We start from the raw sequence: 10,722 nt of genomic DNA on the forward strand, positions 1-10,722 counted from the left end.
GTAAAGTGTAAAGAACAAAATGGGAGGGGTGGTTTATATAGATAGATGAATAGAAACTTTGAAATGCAATAATGGACGTGTCAAGTAGGTTCTCTTCTCAAATCCAATAACAAATCTTTTTCAAATAAATGTTATTATTTTGTAATAAAAATTATTAAATAAATTAAAAAAATTGTACCTAAAATTTGTACCTAAACAAAGCAATTTTCGGTTTTATAAATGTTAAAGATAAGTGAACAGGTTGGAAAAATATCGTTTTAAGAATAACTATTTAGGGTAATTATATCTTTGTTAGCTTTAAAAAAATGACCATGAAACAATTTTATGTTTGATACTTTATTTATGTGTAAGCACGTCACCACGTGTGCAAAATTTTTGCGTACACGAAACTATTGTTATGATTGGCTAGTTATACTAAATTCTATTGTTCAACTATCGTTCAATAACAATAGTTCTATTGTTTAAACAGCCAATCGGAATATTCCATGAGAAAAACATTCGGTTTTGAGAAGCAATTTCTAGAATAAAGAAATCATTTTTCATGGAAGTCGGAGCACGAAGGATCGCAAGATCATAACAAAAAGACTATTTGTTTTTGTGATTTCATGGTTATAAAATCTATTTTGCGATATTTTTTGTGTAGCTTGGAATTTCTAATCGTCTTTGAATTACAAATCTGCCAACTCAGCTTATCTTGAAAATTGCGAAGCGAGAGATTTAGTTTGCAAGCATAAGCCCTTGCCAAGACAGTTTTGTTGTTAGGTATTTTAGGTAGCCTTATTTAACTTCTGTTTTCGTAAATTTGAACTTTACATAAACTGTATGTTACTATGTTTAATCATTAAAAATCAATCAACACAATGAGTGAAAGAAATTCAAGGTAAGACACTACGTTTTTTTCTGGTAGTTGTTTAGAGGATTCGGTGGAAGGGCGTGTACTTAAGATTTGTGTATAATTGACGTTTTTATTTCTGATGTAAAGATTCTACTACTTCTCGTACTTCAGCATGAAAAAGCATAGATAAAATGAATTACAACCTATTGATTATTACACACCAGATTTTTGCATTTTTTTCTCTCTTTCACATGGTTTAGTTGTATAATTAAACCCCGGTTTTTGTATGTATGTACATGCTTTTCTTTTCACTGCGTCAATTTTTTTCAAGCCAATCTTTTTTTTGCATTTTTGACACCGGCAATCTTTGAGCCCTGCTGGCATAGTGAAAAAATGTCACAACCTATAGATATTTATACATCTTTGAAAAGAGCTTGAAATGAATTTTCTTACCATTTATTTGTATAATTGAAAAGTAAATTCCTCAAATTTTTCTGATCTATCAAACATTGACAACTTTCTTAAAAGATTGAAAAAATTTGTCTCTTATAAAATACCTTGAAGCTATTTGTGGTAATCAAAAACATAGACAAGTTTAGTACTGCTGGAAAGGAAAAAGATCAGGCAATGCAAAAATATCAAAAACTAGACCTAAACCCTCATCACATTACTGAAAACCGGGAATGATATGCGAAGAAAAAAGCCAAAACTTACAAAATGTCTCTTTTATTGACGTCAAAAAGTGACGTCAAACCCCCGGATTCGAAAAACGTCAATTCTTACAACATCAATTCTGCGCGATGTTCTAGAAAATTAACCTATTTGAAGGTGACTTGGAGCCAAATTTCACACTTCAACATTAATTGCGAAGCGAATTTATGAGCGAAGCAGTTTTGCTATATTGTGCACGTACTTTTAACTTCTATCCCAAGCGAAAATTTGCTATAAAATTTGCTATATAAATCACATCTCCAAACCGATGATTTTATCAAAATGACCTTGAATGGTCTGGCTTGAAGCCACAGAAACTTTCTCGGTTTGGTAGCTAGGACTGCAAAAATTGCCGTTTTAAAATGGTGTGCCCTAACAGTGAACAACAACAAAATTACCGGAAGCCGAAACACGGACTTAGAATCTGAAGTTAATCAAATTGCCGCGCGGGCGGCACGCATCTAAGCAATCTAAGCAGTGGTTCTTCGGTTTTAAATGTTTATTTTGCTGTTATATGAAAAAAATTAGTTTGAACGCAACCTCGATCCCTGCGTATTATCAGCTTTTTGATTCTTACTGATAGCGCTAGATAATACCCTGGCATTGGCTGGTTTTCGAACGCGAAAGATTACGTAATTGTAATTCAAAAACAAAACGTCAGATTTCATTTGTTCTTCTTTTTTGAAGTCGTTGCATTGCAGTGTAACTTTGTAACGTCAGAATATTTCATGACGTATTGTTTTGAGAAGTTCCCCCTCTGAGATGGGGAACTCGCATCAGCCAACACCAGGGTATTCTCTGGCGTCAATCAGTAACGTAAATAAAGCCTGGGATACACGGGGACGAGGTTGGTTTGAACGTTGACAGAAAGGATCTTCATCATCCCTTGACTTTTAACAGCAAGTATCAAGTATCAAATAAGTTCAATCAATGAGAGGTTTTTGCAAGTCACGTGGGCGGGTGGGAGGAGTGCTCTTTTAATGAACGAAACTTACCTTGCAAAACCAAGTGGATATTCTATGATAAAGAAGTACGGAGGTAATCAAATTTGTCAATTTGTCAAGAAATAAATCAAAACTGCCCAAGAATAAACAAGCCATCTTTGTACATTTTTGTTTTTGTTTTATTTTTATGTTTTGATGATTTCGACAGACGATTCGTGGTTCGATTTTATTAAGGCACCATTTACACTAGAATAACTAGAAGGAAAAAAAAGAGCGATGCGCGGCGGGCGGCGGCGGGTGTTGTGCCTCCGTAGATTATGTGGTGTGTTTGGGGCATTAAGAAGGCTCTTAGCTTACGACCCTGTCTCTATAGCGGCTTTATTTATTAGATTTTTAGAGTGTCTCTTATTTTGCTAGCAACTTGCGAATTGAGGTGGAGTCTGGATCGCTTCGCAACCCTTATACAATACGGCTAGTTAGCAAAAAGTTTTGATTGCTTATTGACTTTGAAAGATGAAGTTCATAATCGTGCTTTTACAAGTGAAACAAGATAAACTTCTAAAAACTTCTGTCTGAATATTAACTGATCATTTGAATTACTGCTCCGGTTGACATATTTCTTACCAGTTGTAATTTGCCCTTTTTGGTACTCATTCCATTTAGGTTCTGTCTGCAAACTTTCTCCTGTATCCTCCCTTGCTGCGTGTACTAATGTCGACGTCGTCTTGCATCCCACCATTCTATGTAGTACTTCATATTTTTAGTTGCAGCCGCACAATGATCTTCTAAAAGTTTTCTGGTAGCAATATAAGCATTGGTTGTTTTTGCCCAAAAGCCATTGGAATGCGAGGGCCTTGAATTTATGTTTTTGTATTTTTTCAGCTATAAAAAAATGAAAATGAACATTAAAAAGGTTAAAACTGTCATCTATCCTTGAAAAAACAGATTATCCAATTAATTGAAACAAAACTAGTGAATGACAATGATATAAAATAGACCTGATTCGTTTATTTGCCAGACCAACCTTAAACATAACTTTAAATGACGCGCTCAAACATTTACTTCCAATAAATTTGAATCAATAACAAGGTGTACTTACTGAAATAGTGTGCATGTTTCAAAACATTTTCTTTAAAATGGAATTCACAGGAAACGAAACATTCCATTGTTGCCAATCTGACTTGCTTTAGCAGAACAGGATGGTAGACACTTGCTGTCAAGGTTGTAAAACCAATGCATCTTTTCTCATTACCATTAAGATGTAGGAACTCCTTTGAAAGGTTTGGTTCACTGTGCCTTTCCATTTACCTCATCAGGCCCAATTTAAATGACGAAGTTTTAAACACGAAACTTGATTTCCCATTATAAGAACCATCATTCAGCCTATAGATGAGATATTTATCTCTGTGATCTCTTGTTCTCTTGAATATGGCTACAATCTGGAAAGATTGTCCCAAGGGTTTAGGTCTTGGACAACCTTCTTCTTGATGTTCGTGAGCTTATTTGCATCACATGCAATTTTATTTATCTCATCTATCTCCTCCCAAGGGTTCTCTTTTTCGAAGACTGCCGTTATCAAATTTAAAACAACTGATGATTTTGCATGACTGTCTTGAGAACTCCTCCTCTATTCTTTTCTTTTCTTTGGTAGAAAATACCCTCCTTGCGGAGCATGTATGTCTGCCATAATGATATACTGTAACCTAAAATTTGTTTTAAATGAAGGAAAGAAGTACATCTATAAGAACATTATGACAAATTTTTATTTATTTTCTCAACACTGTACATTATTCTAGGCCTCATTATTATGAACCTTTTATTTCAATATGTTATTCTAAAAGAAGTTAATTTTGATAAGCAGTGTAGTAGTTCAAAGGTTGTGCTCATGATTACAGTGATTTTTAGTCATGTATTGGTGTAAACTGAAAATTGTAATAAAAAACAGTTACTTGTGTACATTTTTTGGAGAATCTTTAAAATTTGTACTCGCAATGCATCGTTCATCATCAAACTCCCAGACTTTTCTGGTCTTGCAGGGTATTTTAATGGTTTCGTCTTGACAGTGCTTGCATTTGACACTTTTATCAAAATGAAAGTTGTCTGGTACACCAAACTCTTTTAGGTGACTGCATTGATTATTTGGACATCTTTGATTCTTGACAATTGCCTATTCGGCGTAAACCTGTAAATTAAAAAGAAATTTCAGTAAATTTGTATGGTTACATGGTTACACTTAAGGTTATGAAATTTTTAAATATTTTCTAGATGGATTGCATACTAAGAGAAAAAAGAGAAAAAATTACTATTCAATTTTTAAAATTTTGTGATTTTCTTATTCTTTTCAGGCTCTTTGGGTGGAGTAATCTTATATATTAACAAGCAATATAATTTTCAAGCAAGAAATTCTAGAAAGGCATGGCAGCATCCACCAGAGACAAAAAGTGCACTTTTTCTGATGTTTTTCTTTCGTAAAAAAATACTGTTTTTCACCATTATTTGTAATAATTCAAAAGGGGCAGAAGGCAAAAATGATGAACTTTCAGCTATATAGCCTTTTTCTGATGTAGTAAGGACTCACTCAGAAAATCTCTTACCATGGAGTGTTATCTAACTGATTATTTTCAATTTCTTTTTCTTGATTGACTTCAGGTTTTGTGGATGATGCCTCTGTTGGGGGCCCCTCTGTTGTACTGCACATTCTAAAATAAGCTGGTAATTATTTTTCTTGATTTCACTTGTGACTTTTCAAAAATGTAAATATTATTTCAAAGTTTTTAGGGATTTTTAGGTTTTGCCTGGAAAGGCTCAAGATGAGGTCATCACAAAACTTCCAACCTTCATAACTTTTGAAAGGAAGATTTTCAAGGCATATTTTATACCTCAATTTTCATCAGCATTTCATGCTCTTTCCGCTGAAACATCAGATTTTGAATATTTTCAAAAAAATTAATTTTTGCCCAGCCACCTGATGACGTCATCTGGCAGGTGGCCAGGTGGGAGAATTTGGTGTTACTGTTTAAGTTTTAGATCCTCTAAGGATCATCTGTGCCAAATTTCATGCTTTTATCACCATCTGAAGTATTTTTGTACTAACATACTTCACTATAAGATTTAAAATACCAAATCCTAATTTACTGACTTTCGTTATTTACTTTTCATTGTATTTGAGATGGAATGAATTGTCAGGCATTTTTTTAAAACCCTTACTCTTACTGCAGCTTTTAATTATTTACCTTTGTCTTTCGATTTTTTGCTCCAGTAGCCTTATTTTCTCTTCTCTCTCTGGTGTAACTGGTCTTGTTATCGTTTTTCCATGTCTATGAATTTGAAAAAGAACCCATTAGTGATTAAAGTCATATGTGCAGACAAGTCGGACCCCCATTTTTGTTTCATCTCCCTATTTCAATAAATTTGCAAACCCACAATTTTTACAGCAGCCTTTCACAATTTTACTATATACACTTGCTTTTTAGCTGGCCTGTGGAAGTGGAAAATTCCTGTTTTAAATGTTCTATAAAGAAGGCTTACTTTAGTCTAAACTCAGCTTCGTCCAGAGTGATATTATTATCAAAGTCGCTCCCACTGCTGTCATCAAATAGGAGGCTATAAAGGAGAAATCACTGTGGCTCAGTATCACAATACAGTTGTTACCATTCCAACTTTTCTTTCAGATCAATCAATCGATTCAGCAAAAGTGAAGAAATACTTACCTGCAGTATCTGTCATTCTCATAGGGGTTCTTGTAAGTAGTCTTTTATTCTTGAGTTGATATTGAATCAGTGATAGTTACCCTAAGAAATTAATTCAAGCATGTGTGATAAATTCTGAGTTTCACTAAAATTAAATTTTCAAATGTCAATTTAAAAACCTTGATGACCTAAGGCATGATCTTTTGAATCTTAATGTAAGGACATCAACCACCAACCAGCCCTCAAAAGTTACTGCAAAGAGCGCTGGTAGAGCTTTAATAAATTCATACAGCTGAGAAAAACTTCTTAGTTCCCTACCTTTGCTTGTAACGGTCTTCTTGTTCTCGAAGTTCCTGTTTGATTTTTCCAGCTCTTTCTGGTGTTACAGGCCCAGACATGCTATTACCATATCTTAAAAAAAGAAATTGAAAACATTTTCTCATGCTTACTATCTCTAGGTCCTTCAGAGATTCAGTTTTATGTTTAAAGGCTATTAAATAAACTTTTAAAGACTCAATTGTATAGATTTAAAAAAATCGATTCTTGCGTTTTTCTAAACAATGCCTCCCCTATAGTCATGCTTTCATCTTGTGGGATATCATTTTCACTGTTGGAGTCACTGGAAAAATTGAGGAGAAAACAGTTTATGATTAAGCAAACATCATTTTAAGTCATACTTTAATTCTATTTTTGATTCATTTCCCTTTTGAAAACCAAGCCTTGATTCCATTTATCCAGATTTTTTTAAATTTCTTATATACACTAAAAATAGGTACCAATTTTATTAACATTTTAATTTTCTTTCAGGTGTCAGGCTTTCACTGCGAGTAACAAGTACAATGACACTGTTATCGTGGTTATAATCAATTGTTGATTCCTTTTCTTTTTCGTCGCTTCGTGCATATTATCAGTGTAATACTTTATCATTTCTGGAGCAAGAACGATAGGACCGTTTGCATCAACGAATTTGACTGATTGTCTCAAGGCCTGCAACACTTTTTCCATCTTCTCAGACGATGCTTCAGCTGATTCAATAGAATGTAAAATTTTTGTCAAGTCAGTCTCGTCAGATTCAATAGGGTCCTTTCGTGAGTTATTCGTTCGAGCAAGTTCGCCTCGTCTTTTATACCAACTTTCAGACAGTAGGGGAAAGGCTTCCTTTAAAGTTTCACTGGGAAGCTCTTTTCCTATTTGCATATACCAGCTAGAAGACACTTCAGAAAATGGAAGTGAACTATCGTCGTGATCGTATTGAGCAGCATTCCGATTGACGTACCAGGTTTTCGAAAGCATGGACAATGGAAGTGAACTATTCTCGTGATCGTAATTAGGAGCATTTTGATTGGTGTACCAGGTTTTCGAAAGCATGTGAAAGGGAAGTCTGAAAAAGATAAATATACTCAGGATAACTGTTCAGGATAAAGATTGACATAGAAAAATTACAGTGCTCATGAAAGATGTGGTGTTCTGAGTGTTAATCGTCCACTCGAAAAGTCAAATATGGAAACATATTTGTGTATCCCTTGCCTTGTGCTTGTGTACAAAAAAAGTTCTTCCTCTCATGATATAAGTCATCGTAATCATAAGATACATTAATGATTATAGCAAGATTTGCAAAAAGAAACATGCAGTATGTAAAGGAACAATATTTTGCTGAAATTCTTATTGAGTTCGCTTGATGCTAAAAAATTATTTGAGTTTTTAATTCACTTACACGTCACTGTCTTTATATTCATCCATTGTTGAAACTAATGTTGATTAACGTTTTTTTATTTTCACATCTGTAAATAAATATAATATGATATAAAATTAATTCGAAAAGTGTATGTGTATGAATAAATGAACCTTAAATTTGAAGGCCAAAGACTCGAGCTTCGAGCTTTTTACTTCTGGAGAGAAAATATTTAAACCTATAAGGACAGGGATATTCGATAGCCTAAGACTTGAAACGTTATGAAAAATATCTTTCACTTTATAGTTCTCAATTGTACACGCTTTTGTTTTTATTAGAACTCGTACATTTTGGTTACTGTTAAAGTTGGATGTTCTCATTTTTCAACCACTTTAAGCCTTAGATGTTCTTATTGATGTTCTTATATATACGAGTCCAAATAACAAAAGAATGCATCGTCTCTAAATAGCCCTAATAACCCCCGGAATTTCATTTCAATACCCAAGCATAATGATAACGCTATTTGGACGTTGAAACAATGCTGAAATAATATTGTGTGCTTAGGACACCTTTTATTAAAGGGTTGAAAATCCTCCCTTGCAGCAGAAATTCTTTTCTTAATTTCAGCCTAGGCACGCTCTTAAGATGTTCTTAAATTTTCGAGACCAAAAGATACTAATTAGCTTTGTCATAAAAATATGCTCGCAAATACCATTTTTGGAATATTTTGAAAATAAATTGTTCTTAAATTGTTCTTAAAAATCGGTGTGTATACAAAAAATTATGTTAGTCTTCCAACTAGTCATATTCTAGACGAACTCTGTCAATTAAAATATGCATATCATCGTCAGAAACAGTCATATCTTCTTCTCGTATTTCGTACTGATTTGAATCTTTAACCTCTCTTTTTTCCAGCATATCGTATAAATCTTCAACAGCCCCAAGGTTTTTACAAAGATTTGCTTGCATAGTTTTCAAATTAGAAAAAATAGGAGTGAATCCCTCTTCTAAGGGTATGCGTTTTTAAGGATTTTTATTTATCTCTTTGCAAAAATTTTGATATTCTTTGTCAACGAAAAATTTAGATTTATTTAACTTATCTAATCCTTCCGATAGTTTCTTCTCTAATCCTTTAGCTTGCTTTTATCATTTTCACCAAAACCCGTACTATCAGTTTCAGCTATCTTTTGTAATTTTCTTTCCCCTTCGCAAAATAGTTTTTCTGAGAGTCCAAGCAGTAATGATTACACCAGTTTGCGACCAGATCCCCCAGCCAACCATTTGGAAGTCTCTCTCGATTTCTGTCATTATAATATTATGATATTCCATTCTTTCTTTCTCAAATAGACCAGTCGCCTACTCGATTTCGCTAAAGGGAAATGGTTTTAGTTTTAATGGGTTTGTTTCTGAGTCATCCAATCGAGTATCAGAACTCGACTTTCCGACATAAGTCAGAGCTTTTTTTGCTGATTGTTGAGACGAGTTTTCAGTTAATAATGACTAATATTTTAAGTGGCTGGCCATAGAATAATGAATCAGCTTTTAGGCAGCTGAGCCATTGTCTCCCCCAGGGGCCACTTGTATAACATAACAGAACAATAAATGGAACGATAACTGATTAAGATAATAAATAATAAATTTCTAATTGAAAATAGTTGTTGGAGTCGCGGAGGCAAAAGAATCGTGAACGGTAATAGGTGCAGATTTTGTACATTTTCTAATAGGTGTGGACTTTTCGGTGGGAATAGATGGTTCGTTGTTAGTAGCGTTTTCATTGGAAATTGACTGTAACTTTGATTGGTTTGGTGTTTTTCAATCACTATTTGCTTCTCAAATCCACTTTTTATAGAATTTGTTGCGATGTGTTTGAGCTTAATTATAATATTTTCTCACCGAAAAGCAAAAAATAATTTTCAATACCATGCTCATCGATCATTTTGTCTCTTATATTTTCTAAACTATTTTCTTTGTCTTCCGTTGATATAAAACCAATTATTTTATCATTAGCGCCATCAAGCAAAAGAATCATTTTAGATCTATGAAAATTAAATAAAACTAAATTTATTTGATCAAAATCAAGCAAGCATCTTTCCTTTTCTGATTTTTTCTTTCTTTTTCTGAGCTCCAGGCTTTTACGCTCTGAACGAAGGGAATTATGACGCAGCCTACTCCTATTGTGAAAAGTATAAACTTCAACTATAATCAAAGTTTAGTCATGCCTCAAAGCATGTCATAAAGGCCTTGTTAGACGGTAACATCTGCTAATATTTTTAAAAATAGAAAATTTGAGTGAAAATGTCGAGATGTTACACGATAACATTTTACAGAAACATTAAAAAACTTTCTATTGTATTCAAGTGTACACATGCTCAGCATCCGCCTCTGCCCCTTTCTGTATGCTCAAATATCTATTGTGAAAATGTTATTTGCTAAGGGTTTAACTTTTTAATAAAAGAAATCTATTGCTTAAAATGTTACAGAAAAAAGTTCAAAATCTAATTTTTTAATTCCAAAAATCTGCGTTAACATTCGGTAACATTTGAATTTTTCTGAATGTTAGGTATTTCATTTTTAATTAGGCCAGCTCTAATCATGTGGTCATTTATAACAATAAATAATTATTATTTATTAATTATTGATAATAATTGAAAATTAATAACTGATAACTATTATTTATTGATATTTTTTACAACTTTTTCTCAAAGAATAATTTGCCCTCTTTCTCTCTGCTTTCAGATAGGCCAATCTCGTTTCTTTTTCATCCTTGCTGATAGCTGAGACTTTAATTTAATTAATTTGACTTTCTATCCCTTCAAGCTTGTGTCTGTTAGCTTGAATTAGTGGATGCACACTTTCAACATCTCTTGGATT

This window comes from Clytia hemisphaerica, unplaced genomic scaffold (assembly GCF_902728285.1).
Source record: "Clytia hemisphaerica strain Z4C2 unplaced genomic scaffold, Clytia hemisphaerica genome assembly, whole genome shotgun sequence".
In the NCBI taxonomy this organism is placed as follows: Eukaryota; Metazoa; Cnidaria; class Hydrozoa; order Leptothecata; family Clytiidae; genus Clytia; species Clytia hemisphaerica.